This window comes from Pollicipes pollicipes, unplaced genomic scaffold, assembly GCF_011947565.3.
Source record: "Pollicipes pollicipes isolate AB1234 unplaced genomic scaffold, Ppol_2.1 Scaffold_4740;HRSCAF=5597_pilon_pilon_pilon, whole genome shotgun sequence".
Lineage (NCBI taxonomy): Eukaryota > Metazoa > Arthropoda > Thecostraca > Pollicipedomorpha > Pollicipedidae > Pollicipes > Pollicipes pollicipes.
In genome coordinates this window covers 7,171,771-7,187,103 of record NW_023596545.1, presented here as the reverse complement: position 1 = coordinate 7,187,103, position 15,333 = coordinate 7,171,771, and the positions used below count along the sequence as shown (strand labels likewise).

The 15,333-nt window shown below is 52.9% G+C and overlaps 1 pseudogene; it reads left to right on the top strand.

The window, feature by feature from the left end:
* Positions 1–4,493: 4,493 nt before the first annotated feature.
* Positions 4,494–4,667, top strand: LOC119099538 (uncharacterized; annotated as a pseudogene).
* The last annotated feature ends 10,666 nt before the right edge of the window (positions 4,668–15,333 follow it).

Here is a 15,333-nt window from a genome sequence, read left to right as displayed (position 1 = left end):
GGGGGGGCATCTGTTGATCATTGTCACGTCAATACACCAGCACACGGATTAGAGGAGAATCAGTAGCTGATAATTCAGGCAATGGGACAGCATCTCGTGGCCATTGCCATTCGATTGCACCAATACACGGAACAAAAAAGCATCAACTGCACCCACACCGTGGGCAAACAACCTTAAGGAGGGGGGGGGGGGGGAGGGAGGACATCTCGTGATGCGGTGATTACACTAATGCACAGATCAAATGAAAAACTAATATACACGCGCCTGGCCCCGTGCGCCGGGTCCACCAGCGAATAGCGACCGACGGCGAGCAGTACTCTCCCCGCCGCGCATTAGCACCAGCTAAGATGACACATTGCAGAGCATCTTGTTGCCACTTAAGTCGTGCGCGCAATCTCCTTTGGTCGAGAAGCGTGGCGGTTGCGTCGGCACACTGGCGCGTGACCGGAGGTCGCCGACAGTCTGCGCCCATGCAGCGGTCGCCGGCGCAGACGACGCCAGTGCACTGTTCGTCACGTCACCCGACTGGCGAACACAGACCACATGACAGCACACCGTCACTATCAATAGGTGCTCAGTGTTGGCGAGCGGCAGAACGCGTCCTCGCGCGGCGTCTGTGAGCGTGCAACTGACGCCGGCACGCGCGTCGCTACGGTCGAAAATCGCCCAGCCGCTGCTAGTGCCAGCATGGCCGCTAGATTACTGCCGCACCGGGCGTCGAGTGCCAGGTTGGTTGTGCTGCGTCTGCGGTGGTGGCGCATTGCCGGCAGTAATGAAGTTGTGTTGCCGACTCGTTGCAAGTTGCATGCGGCGTCGCGCCGCGTCACGTGCTAGAGCGCGGCCGCGCTTCGGAAGCGAAGACGCCCATGCAGCTGGTGACTGGTGCCAGGCCGGCCAGGCCGCAAGGCCTCCGGCCGCGATGCCCGCGCGCTGGAGCACGGAACACAGCCCACCATTGGACGGCGCGCAGGCGATGTCTGAATGCCACGCTTCCGGCAGAGACATCTGGCCGCAGGGCGTGCAACACTGATATGCACCGCCGGCGGCAATGGTCATTGTCAGGCGTTTGGTCTCTACGGTGTTGGCTTGTAAAAGCATGTGGTGCGTTAGCGTTGCATGTTGCCGGGCTGACGGCACGCGCTGTAGGTGACGTGGCATCGTTCGGCCAACCAGGCCAACCGCCGGCAGGGCGAGAGAAAGCTCCAGTAAGCACTCGAATGTTTAAAAATCAGTACAATATTCTGGTGCCCATATAGGGGACGTATCACATATGAAGCTGCTAAGAACAGACTTTTAGTCATAAAAGTTCGTGTTTCATTACAGAAAATGGTAAAAACACAAACGGATGCGCTCCATGCTCTGGAGCGCAGTTATACGAGACACAGTGTTTTGGAAAAAAAACTTCCATAATGCCACGGCACGGCGCAGCGTGCCGCCAACGGGGTGAAGCACTGCCTCACCCTCCTCCCCATGGTGAGCAGGGGGGGGGGGGGGGGGGGGGGGGGGCCGTCGGCGGGAGCCGCATTCCACCCCGTCAATGCTGCATGGATTGCAGGCCTTAGGACGTCGGCGACGTCACCGCGGCCATACGGCACGTGCGCGGCGCCGACACAAGACTGCGCCGGCTCGAGGTGCGACGCCAGGCGAGGAACACCAGTGGCCAAACCGAGGCGACACGAGAAGGCCGCGGTTACCCAACGCCCGCGAACATGGCAGGGAAGGGCCAAATCCACAGCCGGCCGCCCAGCCAAGGGAACGGGCGTGGGCTACACCCTGGAGTGCTACACATTCTGGAGGAAGGGGAAGCATCTGGTGTTGATACCATATGTTTACACTATTGCACAGATCAAATACTAATCGGTACAGCCCGTGCACACACGCCGCTAACAGAAAAGGAAGGGGGGGGGGGGGGCATCTGTTGATCATTGTCACGTAAATACTCCAGCACACGGATTAGATGAGAATCAGTAGCTGATAATTCAGCCAATGGGACAGCATCTCGTGGTCATTGCCATTCGGTTGCACCAATACACGGAACAAATAAGCATCAATTGCACCCACACAGTGAGCATACAACATGAACGGGGGGGGGGGGACATCTCGTGATGCGGTGATGACACTAATGCACAGATCAAATGAAATACAAATATACACGCGCCTGCCCCCGTGCGCCGGGACCACCAGCGATTAGCGACCGACGGCGAGCAGTGCTCTCCCCGCAGCGCATTGGCACAAGCTAAGATGACTCATTGCAGAGCATCTTGTTGCCACTTGAGTCGTGCGCGCAATCTCCGTTGGTCGAGACGCGTGGCGGTTGCGTCGGCACACTGGCGCGTGACCGGAGGTCGCCAACAGTTTGCGCCCATGCAGCGTTCACCGGCGCCGACGACGCCAGTGCGCTGTTCGTCACGTCACCCGACTGTCGATCACAGACCACATGACAGCACACCGTCACTATCAATAGGTGCTCAGTGTTGGCGAGCGGCAGAACGCGTCCTCGCGCGGCGTCTGTGAGCGTGCAACTGACGCCGGCACGCGCGTCGCTACGGTCGAAAATCGCCCAGCCGCTGCTAGTGCCAGCATGGCCGCTAGATGGCTGCTGCACCGGGCGCCGAATGCCAGGTTGGTCGTGCTGCGTCTGCGGTGGTGGCGCGTTGCCGGCAGTTATGGAGTTGTGTTGCCGACTTGTTGCAAGTTGTGTGCGGCGTCGCGCCGGGTCACGTGCTAGAGCGCGGCCGCGCTTCGGAAGTGAAGACGCCCATGCAGCTGCGGAATGGTTGCAAACCGGCCAGGCCGCACGGCCTACGGCCGCGCTGCCCGTGCGCTGGAGCACGGAACACAGCCGACCGTTGGACGGTCCGCAGGCGATGTGTGAATGCCACGCTTCCGGCAGAGACACCTGGCCGCAGGGCGTGCAACACTGATTTACACCGCCGGCGCCAATGGTCAATGTCATGCGTTTGGTCTGTACGGCGTTGGCTTGTACAAGCCTGTGGTGCGCTAGCGTTGCATGTTGCCGTGCTGACGGCACGCGCTGTTGGTGATGTGGCATCGTTCGGCCAACCAGGCCAACCTCCGGCTGGGAGAGAGCAAGCTCCAGTAAGCACACGAATGTTTAAAAATCAGTACAATATTCTGGTGCCCATATAGGGGACGTATCACATATGAAGCTGCTAAGAACAGACTTTTAGTCATAAAAGTTCATGCTTCTTTACAGGAAATGGTAAAAACACAAACGGATGCGCACCACGCTCTGGAGCGTAGTTATACGTGACACAGTGTTTTGGAAAAAAAAACATACTTCCATAATGCCACGGCACGGCACAGCGTGCCGCTATTGGGGTGAAGCGCTGGCTCACCCTCCTCCCCATTGTGGGCAGGGCGGGGGGGGGGGGGGTGGCCGTCGGCGGGAGCCGCATCCCACCCCGTCAATGGTGCATGGACTGCAGGCCTTAGGACGTCGGCTACGTCGCCGCGGCCATACGGCACGTGCGCGACGACGACACAACACTGCGCCACCTCGAGGCGCGACGCCAGGCGAGGAACGCCGGCGGCCAAACCGAGGCGACACGAGAAGGCTGCGGTTACCCAAAGCCCACGAACATTGCAGGGAAGGGGCAAACCCACAGCCGGCCGGCCAGCCAAGTGAACGGGCGTGGGTTACATCCTGGAGTGCTGCACAGTCCGGGGGTAGGGGAAGCATCTCGTATCGATACTATATGACTACACTAATGCACAGGTCAAAAAACAATCGGTACAGCACATGCACACGCGCCGCTAGCAGAAAAAGAAGGGGGAGGGGAAGGGGGGGGGCATCTGATGATCATTGTCACGTCAATACACCAACACACGGATTAGATGCCAATCAGTAGCACATTATTCAGGCAATGGGGCAGCATCTCGTGGTCATTGTCATTCGATTGCACCAATACACGGAACAAATAAGCATGAATTGCACCCACACCGTGGGCATACAACCTTAAGGGGGGGGGGGGGGGACATCTCGTGACGCGGTGATTACACTAATGCACAGATCAAATGAAATACTAATATACACGCGCCTGGCCCCGTGCGCCCAGTCGACCAGCGATTAGCGACCGACGACGAGCAGTGCTCTCCCCGCCGCGCATTAGCACCAGCTATGATGACACATTGCAGAGCATCTTGTTGCAATTCGAGTCGTGCGCGCAATCTCCGTTGGTCGAGACGCGTGGCGGTTGCGTCGGCACACTGGCGCGTGACCGGAGGTCGCCAACAGTTTGCGCCCATGCAGCGTTCACCGGCGCCGACGACGCCAGTGCGCTGTTCGTCACGTCACCCGACTGTCGATCACAGACCACGTGACAGCACACCGTCACTATCAATAGGTGCTCAGTGTTGGCGAGCGGCAGAACACGGAGTTGTTTGTTGTGTAAAACACTGTTTCGCGTGTAAATGCACTCCAGAGCCTAAAGTGATCCGTTTGTGTTTTTACCATTTCCTGTAATGAAACATGAACTTTCCGGAATGCAAATATGTTTTGATCAGTTTTATATCTGATACTTCCCTTACATGTGGACCATAATATTTAACTGGTTTTTGAACATTACTGTGGTTTCTGGAGTTTGCTCCTGCCTGGCTGCGGGTTGGCCTGGCATTGCAGTAGATCCATGATCGGCCCATTTTTTGCTGTCAGCGATGTCAATAAATCAGTATGCTCTAATGCATGTGCCATCAGGATGTGTTCCGTTATTGCTTTACGCTTATGCTGCATGCGCACCCCTGGTGGCACACAGCCAAGACGCATCGCTTCAGATGTCTCGGCCGACGCAAAACCGAGCACGAACAGAGCATGGCGAGAGGCAACAACACAATAAACGATCACATAGCAAACAATGAAGAAACACACCAGGAAAGCACCCAAACAAAACAGAAACACAAAAAGCAACAACAGCCATCAAATTTCGACTCTGTGGCGGCCGGCGAAAACACATGATTGACATCAGCTCCCAGCCGGCTGATGCCATGTCACCAACAGCGCGTGCCGTCAGGCCGGCAACATGCAACGCCAACGCATCACAGGGTTGTACATGCCAACGCCATACGGACCAAACGTCTGACAATGACCATGGCCGCCGGCTGTGCAGAACAGTTTTGCGTGCCCCATGGCTAGATGTCTCTGTCGGCAGCGTCGCATTCACACATCGCTTGCGGGCAGGCCATTGGTCGGCTGTCTGCCCTGCTCTAGCGCACGGGCCCGGCACCCGGAGGCCGTGCAACCTGGCCGGCCTGGCACCATTCCTCAGCTGCATGGACGTCTGCGTTTCCGAAGCGCGGTCGCGCTCTACCACGTGACTCGGCGCGACGCCGCACTCAACTTGCAACAAGTCGGCAACACAGCTCCCCGACTGCCCGGGACGTGACTCCGCCCTGGGTGCGATGGCTCTCCGTGACCATCGTTTGAGGGGGGATTGTGTGCAGCACCTTTTCTCCGACCTCCTGCGATCACGGGTCGCTGACGGTGGGCACGGCCATTTCCAACCCGTCTGTGGCGACCGGATGAAAAGGCGTGGGATACCCAAGGGAACCGTAGATTTGTCGGCAGCTTTGGCTCGCGGGGAGGTCTGTGTGGCTGGTCTGCGCCAGGGTAGCAGCTCGGTGTGCCTCATAGTTTGTCGCGGGAGTGGCGAAGACCCTGATGTGGAGAAGACTCTCGGTTTGCTGTATACGCACGGTGCCATGTTCCCAAGCGGCTGTTCGCGGACCACAGTTCTTGCCCCGCATGAAGTTCAGCAGCAGCCCTTCCGGATAGGCTTAATACCCGTTGCGTTGGAGGACTGGGTGCACCGTTGGTTGTGTGTGCTGCGAGCCTAAGTCGCAGCTGGTTTATTCCTGATTGCCGCCCACGCCGGCACATAGTGGCCAACCACAAACCGGAGAAGGTCCTTGAGAGCGCTTCTGGATTTCTCGGTGGAGATGAAAGGTAGGAGCAGGCGATCGGCTAGTGTCAACCATCTGAAAAGAATCGCGTATAGGTAAGTTCAGTTTGTTGCTCATTGACCACTACGTCATACCAAAATTATTGCGTCAATTTTCTGTATGTCATTTTGCCAATAATCAGAGGCCTCAATATGGCGCAATACATGCGTGACCGAACGACCAAATAATGCGATATGCTTTTGCACAACGTACGCTAATAAGTACATGGTCAACAGTGAGCACGTGAAACACCAAATGATACGTGATAGAGCTTAAATATTTATCGCTATGACTTCGAGGATAGTGCCTGTTCACGTTTAACTGGCAGGGTCTTTTGACGTTTAACTGGCACGGCTCGACGGTCCAATTCGCCACGTGCTCTTGCGCCTCGGACATAGCCATTTTGAACGCTGCAGGCAGTTCAGCAGGTACAGCAGCTGCCAGTCGGTGCTCAGCTGCTCAATCAGGTCGACTGGTAGGTTTGGCACGTGACCCTGCATAGGCTTCAATGTCACACCGTCCCTCTCCCGGACCTCTCCAGTGCATAACTTGCCAATGAGTCCATGTAAAGGGCTCGGTCCCGTGGTCGTGACGTCCATGCTCAGGCTCAGCAGCGGATGGCAGAGGTTCAGCTCGTTCCCATGCAGCTGGCAGATGAACCAGCGCATAAGTGGCTCGGTGGCCAGCTCAAACAGTCGGAACACGCCGTCTGTCGTTCCGGCGTTGACGGCCGTGCCTTCACAGCCAAGTACATTGACGTGACCGTCCCACCGCAGGCTCACGGAGTGTAGCTCGTTTAGCTCAGCGATGATAGCCACGTGTTTGCTATGGGATTCGGGCGGCTAAGTGTGGCTCGTGTTGGTCCTGCCTTCGCGGCTTTCGAAGTAGAGGATGGTCAGACCTGGCCATCCTCCGCACCTCGCGAGCATCCCTAGTCACCGATGTAGCCCGGGCATATGACCCAAGTGCAGGTTGCTGGTGCCTGTACTGGTCCTTTAAGAACGCAACCTCTTCTTGCTGCACTCTGAAGACATTCGGACAAGGGGAGCTGCACTGCGACTTGCAATTACATTTCGCAACGTCAAGAACCATGTTGAATTTCACGGTGGCGCCATTATTGTGTCCTTCTATTTCTTTACTTGACCTCTTGCTGATAGTTCTGCGAAGCTGTTATCAATCTCGTTTGCCCACTTTTGCCACGTGTTTTAGATCAGAAACAGGAATTTCTTCTTTGGCCGAGTCTCCTGATTTCGGCCGTCGCGGCCCAGATGATCGTATTAGACAGATTCTTCTTCGATTCGCTCAGCCACCTGATATAACTTAAGCGTTTCCCTTAATCGGCAGTTGGTGGTGGGACATTTTTTGTTTGCCCCGGGGACCTAAAGTCATAGCCGGGGCTGGGGGAACCTACTTCTGGCTTAAGGCCAGGCAAAAATGCTACGTTGAGCCGGCTTGTGCTATCCGGCGCAAAGCAAACGACAGGGGTAGACTACTTTACGCTTAACCGGCTAATTTCGTCCGGTAGCAAATGCAAAGTACAACACGAGGCACACACACACATTCATTTTATTCAACCATCACAACACGTTTGGATGACGAACGACCACCTCATCGCAGCAAAGGTTTCGACTCAGCGGTTAGGTCCGTCAGCGACCTGAACCGGGTCGCTCCCCCACACTGAATGGGGGGAGCGGTCCGATACGACCTTGCCGTGTTGTGTAGTGTAATCCGGAAAAGTCCTAACAACAACAAACCAGAATTCCTAAACCTATCGGGAAAAACCAGCACGTTTACGCCGAAATATGCTTGGAAAAAAACCTTGCAAATGAGGAAAACCAGCACGTTTTGGCCGAATTGTGCGTGGAAAAACCTCACGGCAATGAGGAAAACCTCCTCGTTGGCAATTGAACAGGTGAAAACCTCGTAACATTTCAGTTGTTATATGTAATTATCTTATTTGGTTTTGTGTAGGCATTCGAAGAGGACCTAAATAATCTAAAAGGTGTTTGGCTTTGGTATAATGGTTACAGATATACGCTGCTCCCGTGCGGTCATCACCTCGGGAGCCATCGGTATAAATGTATGTGTATGCATTGTATTCATTACGAAATTCCGCGAGTAGGGACTGGGCCTCCGCATTTGTAACGGTACGTTTTTTTTTGGGGGGGGGGGGGGAAATAGAAACCGAATCGTTGCTGGGATGTCCAGCCAGAACATGCGTAGTGGGGGCGAGGGAAGCGTGTGAATGCGTGGCAGCTGAAATGGGCGTTGTGCTTGTGTTACGTGGACGCTGATTGTGGGGTGCTTGCTGCATTGTGAAGTGGGCGCTGTTAGTGTTTTGAAAGTGGGCTGGGTGGGTCTGGCAGCTGCCCGCGCGTAGAATCTCAGAAGTTGTTGCTTGCGTCGGTGTATGAGTGGTGGTATGTGTGCATCCGCCAGTATGCTGGACACCGGGGAGGTACGGAGGGCGCCAGTGGCCACGCGGACAGCGGCGTTCTGGACCGTTTCCAGGGTCTTAATTTTGCTGGAAGAAATACCATCAAATATAAAGGCATTGAACTCCAAGATCGGTCGAATCAAGGCGGTACGCCGAGTGTGGCGCTGTTTTAGGTCGGCAAAATGGGGCGAGAACGTAAGTCGGCTATCCAGGGTGATCCCGAGATACTGAAATTGGGTGACGAGTGGGATGGGTTGACCATGCAGGTTCACAAGCGCTCGAGGCGAAAAGATTACGCGCTGCTTAGAAAAAGTGAGTGCTGCTGATTTTAGCGGTGAAATCTCAAGACCTCACCGTTTACACCATTGGTGGATGTGATTTAGAGCAAATTGCACAAAACGATTTGCTCGATCGACACTGGGGTGGGTAAACCACACCGCCAGGTCGTCAGCGAAAAGGGAATACTTCAAATGTGGCGAAATTTCATGCAAATCATTAAAAACGTCGTTCATCACAATTAAAAATCGAGCGGTGACCATTCTTTCAAATAAATTCGATCCACAGCTTGACAGAGAAATAGAGCGGTACCTCGAAGGAACAGACGGAGACTTACGAGGTTTTAGTATCGGGAAAACAGTGCTAGAGCGCCAAGTGTCAGGGAACGTTTCATTAATCCAAATATCGTTAAAGGCAGAGAGGAGATATAGCAGTCCAAACTCAGACAGGTGAGGTCAAGTTGTGCGATTTTTATGCTAATTGCTCTAAGATTCAGATAAGTATTAAAGTGCACTCGATGGTGCAGTAGACGGCTGGCCACATACAGCGCCGTGCCGCCACGGCGAGGTGTGTCATTTACGTTATTGGTATGGTGGCAATGATTTCGAATACTAAAGTTATAAAATCATTGCCACCATACCAATAACGTAAATGACACACCTCGCCGTGGCGGCTCGGCGCTGTATGTGTTCAGCAATCTACTGCAGCATCGAGTACCTTTTAGTACTTATCTGAATCTTAGAGCAATTAACATAAAAATCGCACAACTTAACTTCAGTCTCGTCTGTCTTAATCTATATCCAAATAACCCTATTAAAGTTATATTTAAGTTATAGCTCGTAGAATCAGAATCATTAAAAAAGGTCTCTGGAACGGCGGGCGATCAATGGTTTATGTTTGATGATGTATTCTTTGAATTCGCTCCAATGGGATATTACGGACCTGGTATTCCATTGGAGAACGAATTCATTGCATGGGGTGTTTATTTTCTGGGGAGGGAAGCGAGGCCGTCTTGCTGCTCCTGCAGCGGTGCGGGGGCGCATTTGGGCATGGCCAGCGCGGGTCCGCTTGGAGGGAGCGGGGGAGAGGGAGGGCGGGCGGGGCGGGGGTACTCTCTCAGGAGACGGGGAGGTAGTCCGACTCGACCCTGACGGTTCTGCCCCCAGACTGGTCCGGGGGGAACCAGTCGTTGATGACCCCGGTTCCGACAAGGCTCTCGGGCGCGCACAGCGTGTGCCGCTGAACGGCCGTGAGGTCTGAGGTGGCGTCAACGGTGTCTCGGTTCTGGCCTGAGGGACCGGGAAACGAGCTTCAGGGGGCCGAAGCGGAGGGTGGTGGCCCGGGGACCGGACCTCAGGGGCCCGGAACCAGGCCTGGCGGGCCAGGGTGCGGGCCATGGGAGCGCCCCTCAAATGGTGCTCGTTGGACGGGACCACACGTCCGCTCTCCACCCCACCCCGGGCGGCTGGGGTCGGTCGGGCGTGCGCCTCGGGGACGCGTGCGCCTCCGCCGGCGTGGGACAGGCCCCAGTCTCCAGGGAGGGAGCGCGAGGAGGGAGGAGCGGGAGGGAGCGTTGTTTTTTTGTTTTTCCCTGAGGTTTGCCCGGATCTCCAGCCAGGCCGGGCAGGCCCAACGGTCCCATGCCGGGTGGGGGCCAGTGCAGGACGCGCAGCGCGGCTCCTGGGCGTCGCACTGGCGAGCTGAATGACGGCCCGCACATACCCGGTTCTGCCCGGAATAGGAGGTCCTAATTACGATCACAACATATAGTTACAGCGGCAGGACAATTCTGATCCAGGGCATCCTCTCGACAGCAGACAGGGTTGGCGAGGGTAGCCAAGGGGCGGCAGCAGACAGAGCGGGGAGGATGACTGACTACCGGCTCACTCTTTGAATGGTGTGGTAGTAAAGCTAGACCGGAATCGAAGTGAGCGGAAGAGGGGGTTGTGCGGTGGGTTCTGTTCGCATGGCATGCCAATGGATTTAAGGCATACATCGCCGATTCGGCTGCCAGTTCGGCCAGTTCTATCCTTTTAAAGATTCAGATGTTGGATACATCTACGGGTACGCTAAGGGATGCTTTTCCAATGAGCCCTCATACCAGCATCAGCATTGTAAAATCATGGGTCAACAGTAAAATTGTACAGCAAAAGCCAAGCTGCCACAGTGCCTGGCGGTGCACGTTCCATCGATAACGTGGGCTACGTCCACGTCCACGTCCACGTTCCACGTCCCCTTAGCGTCACTTGACCTTTTCCGCACCCGCTGGCACCGGCCGCAGTCCATACCAGCTCGGGTCAAATAGCGAGGTTAATTAGTTAGTTATTGAGCTTTAAGGGTGCGTGGACTGTATTGGTTATTTGCACCTCTTGGCCGCTGTTATAATAAAGAACGCCACAGACGTTCTTTGTTACTTCAACTTTACGTCACTAAATGTTATAACCCTTTGGTGAGAAAAATGTCACGAGAGTACGCCACAAAACGCAACAGACAGTTCCTGTCGCGGCGCTGCGCCATAGTTGTAAAGAGACGACAAACCCCGACGTTTTGTCCACTGCGACGTGGCACCCGTGCATTTCAAATGATATTCCTGCTATTTTGTATGGGAAATAAAATTGCTATTTTGTATGGGAAATAAAACTGCTATTTTGTATGGGAAATAAAACCAAGAATGCCCCAATGTAGTCTCAACCATGTTTTCAAACAGTCTCTTAAACCTCATGTTTCGCATGTTCCGAGGTGAGGACAGCATTCGTAAGACGCCTCCTTACCGTGCGCATTACTAGGGCATGCGACGGCATACGGAAAGTAAAAATTGCGAAAGACATGCAGGGCAGTTCTTATTGTCACACCGTGCACCTCTTTCCCCGCCCCAGTTTTAGGGCTGTAGCAACATATTGTCAACACAAAAATGAATTAATCCGAAAGGTAAATGATGCACAAGCTGACTAACAAAAGCAAGGTTAATGGTTAGGACGGCATCATGCATAAGTCCCATTGGCAGATGAAACTCCAAGCTTGTTGTAAATCCATGATCAACTAAAAGCTGATAGAATAAGCCTTTCCACCAGCATGGATGAGTCAGCATTGGCACTCACTGCTAATAAACACCTACATATTTGCAGGTTATAGTTATGTTGAATGGAATGCTTGATGTAAGTAATGTGTGAACTTACAACATGCAGATAACCACACTTCACAGTAGGAAGCAGACTATTATATTCCCTAGTACTGCCATACAATAGCAACCTTATTCCATCACAGCGGCGGAATGAAAAAATACATCTGGAATAAGCGTTTTGCACAGCCCTAAGTGATTGCACTATTCAAAACATTTACAGTTAAGAACAGCGTGCTAAGAAAGTACGTCGCTTCATTAAAAGCGATACTGTGAAACAGCCATGCGGCATGCTGTAGCCATCAGGCTGCTTCACTCCAACTATCGTTCACGCGAATAATAACACATGTATAACAAGAGCGTATTACTGTAGTAAAATGGCCATGCAAACCTGCTGATGTTTCCATTTCCTTATGCAAAGCTGAAGCTGTCGTTCGGAAGCTGTCGTTCGGAAGTTTATGCACTAGTCCAAATGGTAAGGTTGTCGGCAAAAAACGATCTCACTACTTGTGGAGGAAATAATTCAGTTGTCATTAACCATGATAACAAGAAGTGCAATGCTGAGAACGCTCCCCTGCGGAACGCCATGTTTCCTTGGAAATGGAACGGACAGGGCCGTGCTGAAGGGTCTATTCCGAAGAAACTTCGACAAGAACATACCCATGTCTTCTCTTTTGCCGCATTTGTAGTTTCATTAGAATAACGTGCTCCCGTCAACTCACGTTCCGTCCCGTCCCGTCCCGTCAACGTCAAGAGTATAGGGTGCTCAGAGCAAGCGAGAAGCACAAAAGACCAACGTGATGGGCTCCAAAACGATTAGGAGTGTCGCGGCTGGCGCGAGTACAGGACCACGGCCAGGGCGCAGGGCCCTCCGAGCAAAGGAAAATTAACCATTACCAATGTGCATGAATTAATGTCCCTGTGCAACCAACAGTGCCCGGACAAGTGAACAGAAACTGTGCCGACAGAAGTAAAGAGTCCTTCGCAAATGATTCAAAGCGAAATACCCCTAGATCAAAGAAGAGGGCCCGAGAGCAACGGAAGCTTCGGGCGGCCTGGTGCCTTACCTTATATGAACACCAACAACAGCATAAGGCCCTCGGAGCAGGTGGAAAGAGCCTAAGACCAATGTGAAGAACCCCTGAACAACTGAGGATATCCTGGAATGTGCGGCCACGAAGAAAAACATTCGATATGCAAAAGCGTGCAGCCTATCAGGCGAATCGGGAAAACCCGTGGAGGAGAGCCTGATCGATCAAGAGTGCCAAAGCATGCAGGCAGTAGTGCCCCAAAACATCGCAGAGCCCCACGAGAAAGTTCAGAGAGATCAAGGGCAATGTGGTAGGCGCCTTAGCGATAGGATTCACCCGGGAAGTGGAAATGTAGGGCGCTGGCAACAGCGTAAGGCCTGCGGACTCCATAATGAGCCCAACATTTTCCCGATCACTCCCCTGAACTATGGACTTAGATCCGTGCTATGCACTATATATAAACTACATATAGTTATAAAGGATATGGAATGAGGACTGAAACCAATCAGAAGGGTAGCTATGGATCGTGATAGAGCCCGATTCTTGAAGGTGGTTTATCCTGGGATGTGTGTACCATCCACCCAGGCATGCACGGACCTTAGCGCGGACTGTGTACCATCCACCCAGGCAAGCACGGACCTAAGCGCGGACTCACAGTTTTTCCAATCACTGACTTTTTCAGTTCTTTTAGGCCCCTCACTTTCACTCAACTGTTTTAGGCCGCTTAGAGCCCACCAGTTTTGTTGCGTTTTGTGTTTGAAAAAAACTTCACCTGTTTGCCCGGCTGTGGGCCTGCTCGGAGTCAGTGAGCCCCTTCCGGCCCATCGGGGTGGGGTCATGGCCCCATGGCCATTCTCTGGATCCGCACCTGGGTACAAATTGCATTGTCATCTCCCCCTTTACCAAGAACATTACTTCATACAGCAGGTGGTTTTATGGTATTGTGCTCCAATTCTCCTATGAGGTCAGTGAAAGGTTGGCATTTAGTTGTCTCTTAAGATAATGTAGCTTTTTCATGATGATAGCATCCGTACTGTAACAGGAAAGCTCTGGAAGTCATCCTTTCTGCAGTGCTCATTCATGTGCATATTTTCTTGGCACTTGTTAGCGTGGCATTGCGTGTAGGCAAATATGGTGTGTTTCATTACTGTTTTTGCTAACATTGAATTGTAAAGATGTCCTGATAGAACCATAATCAATCACTGTACACATTTAAGTACAGGCTGTAAAGGCGGACAGCCTACCATATATACCGCCTACATTGATAATACAAATCAATATAGGTTGTGTGGTGGGAGCATGATGACAGCAGTGCTAATTTTCATGCGTGATTAGGGGGAGATAGTAGCCCATGGACCATGGTCAATAAATTTTGTCCAGATGAGATGGTTTTGTGTTATAGCAAGCTTTTATCTCATCTTTTTGTAGTTTTCCAGCTGGAAATGCTGGCTGGGGGGAAGGGAATCGGCATTGAGAGGGCCCAGCCCAACATTGATATTCGCTTATCCCCCAGAAGTCAGTTTGCATTACTCCTGCACTATACATGCCAAAAATTACATATACCCAGATGATTATTTTAAATTTGCATGTAACTTGCATGCAAATGACAATTTCCGGCTTCCTCATTGAATTTCTACAAATGTTTGGATGTTGATAATGACATGTGCCATTCTCCTGTAGCAGCTGATGCCTTCATGAGCTGAAATGCAGATGCCTACACCAGCATACATAAAATAGATTAACAAGATGGCAGCCAACAATTTTTAATCCTCAATCTGATTCGCCGATTTCAGACCGGGGACAGGTGGATGGGGACGGGGCGTTTCCCTGACGTTTGTTTGTAAACTAATGAAGGTAAAGCCTCGCAAAAAAACCAATGGTGAACCGTCATTAGTGAGATCTTATGATTGGTAAGACCTTTCCTGCTGTTAACTGACCCCACTAGACCAAGTTCAACGTCAAATTTTCCTGGCAATCAAACATCACCTTTGCATGTTCATATATATGAAATCATGCAGTGAAGTTACATGAAACATAAAGAGGTGTGTCCCTTGTTTAATCATGAGAACAATGGCACGTAGTTTTATCTGTCTGGGGCCTATATTCAAAAGGTAGGGTTTCGTTCCTGTCATAGTGCCAACCTTTGTTCGGGCACGACAGAAGGCGCCCACCACTCAAAGCATGTCGCGCCGGACTTGGAGCATGTCTAAGGTATGGTGAATAGTTTGGTGACGGTTGAGATGGGGTTTGTATCATGATGTTACTGGCGTACCGCTGAGACCGCCCCTGCTCGCGCCGCCAGTGCTGCTGCACTTTGGTACGCCGCGGCCCCGAATGGCGGTGTACTGCCTGGGGCGCCACCCGCCGGAGTCGGCGCCGCCCGCTCGCTTCGCGGGATAATACAGTTGCCGTCTAGCAGCGCTCGTGTCTGGTCTGGGCAGACAACACGTAGACTTGAGTAGGGTTCGAAGCGTACATTATATTTTCATAAGGGGGAGAATAGCCTCGTGGAG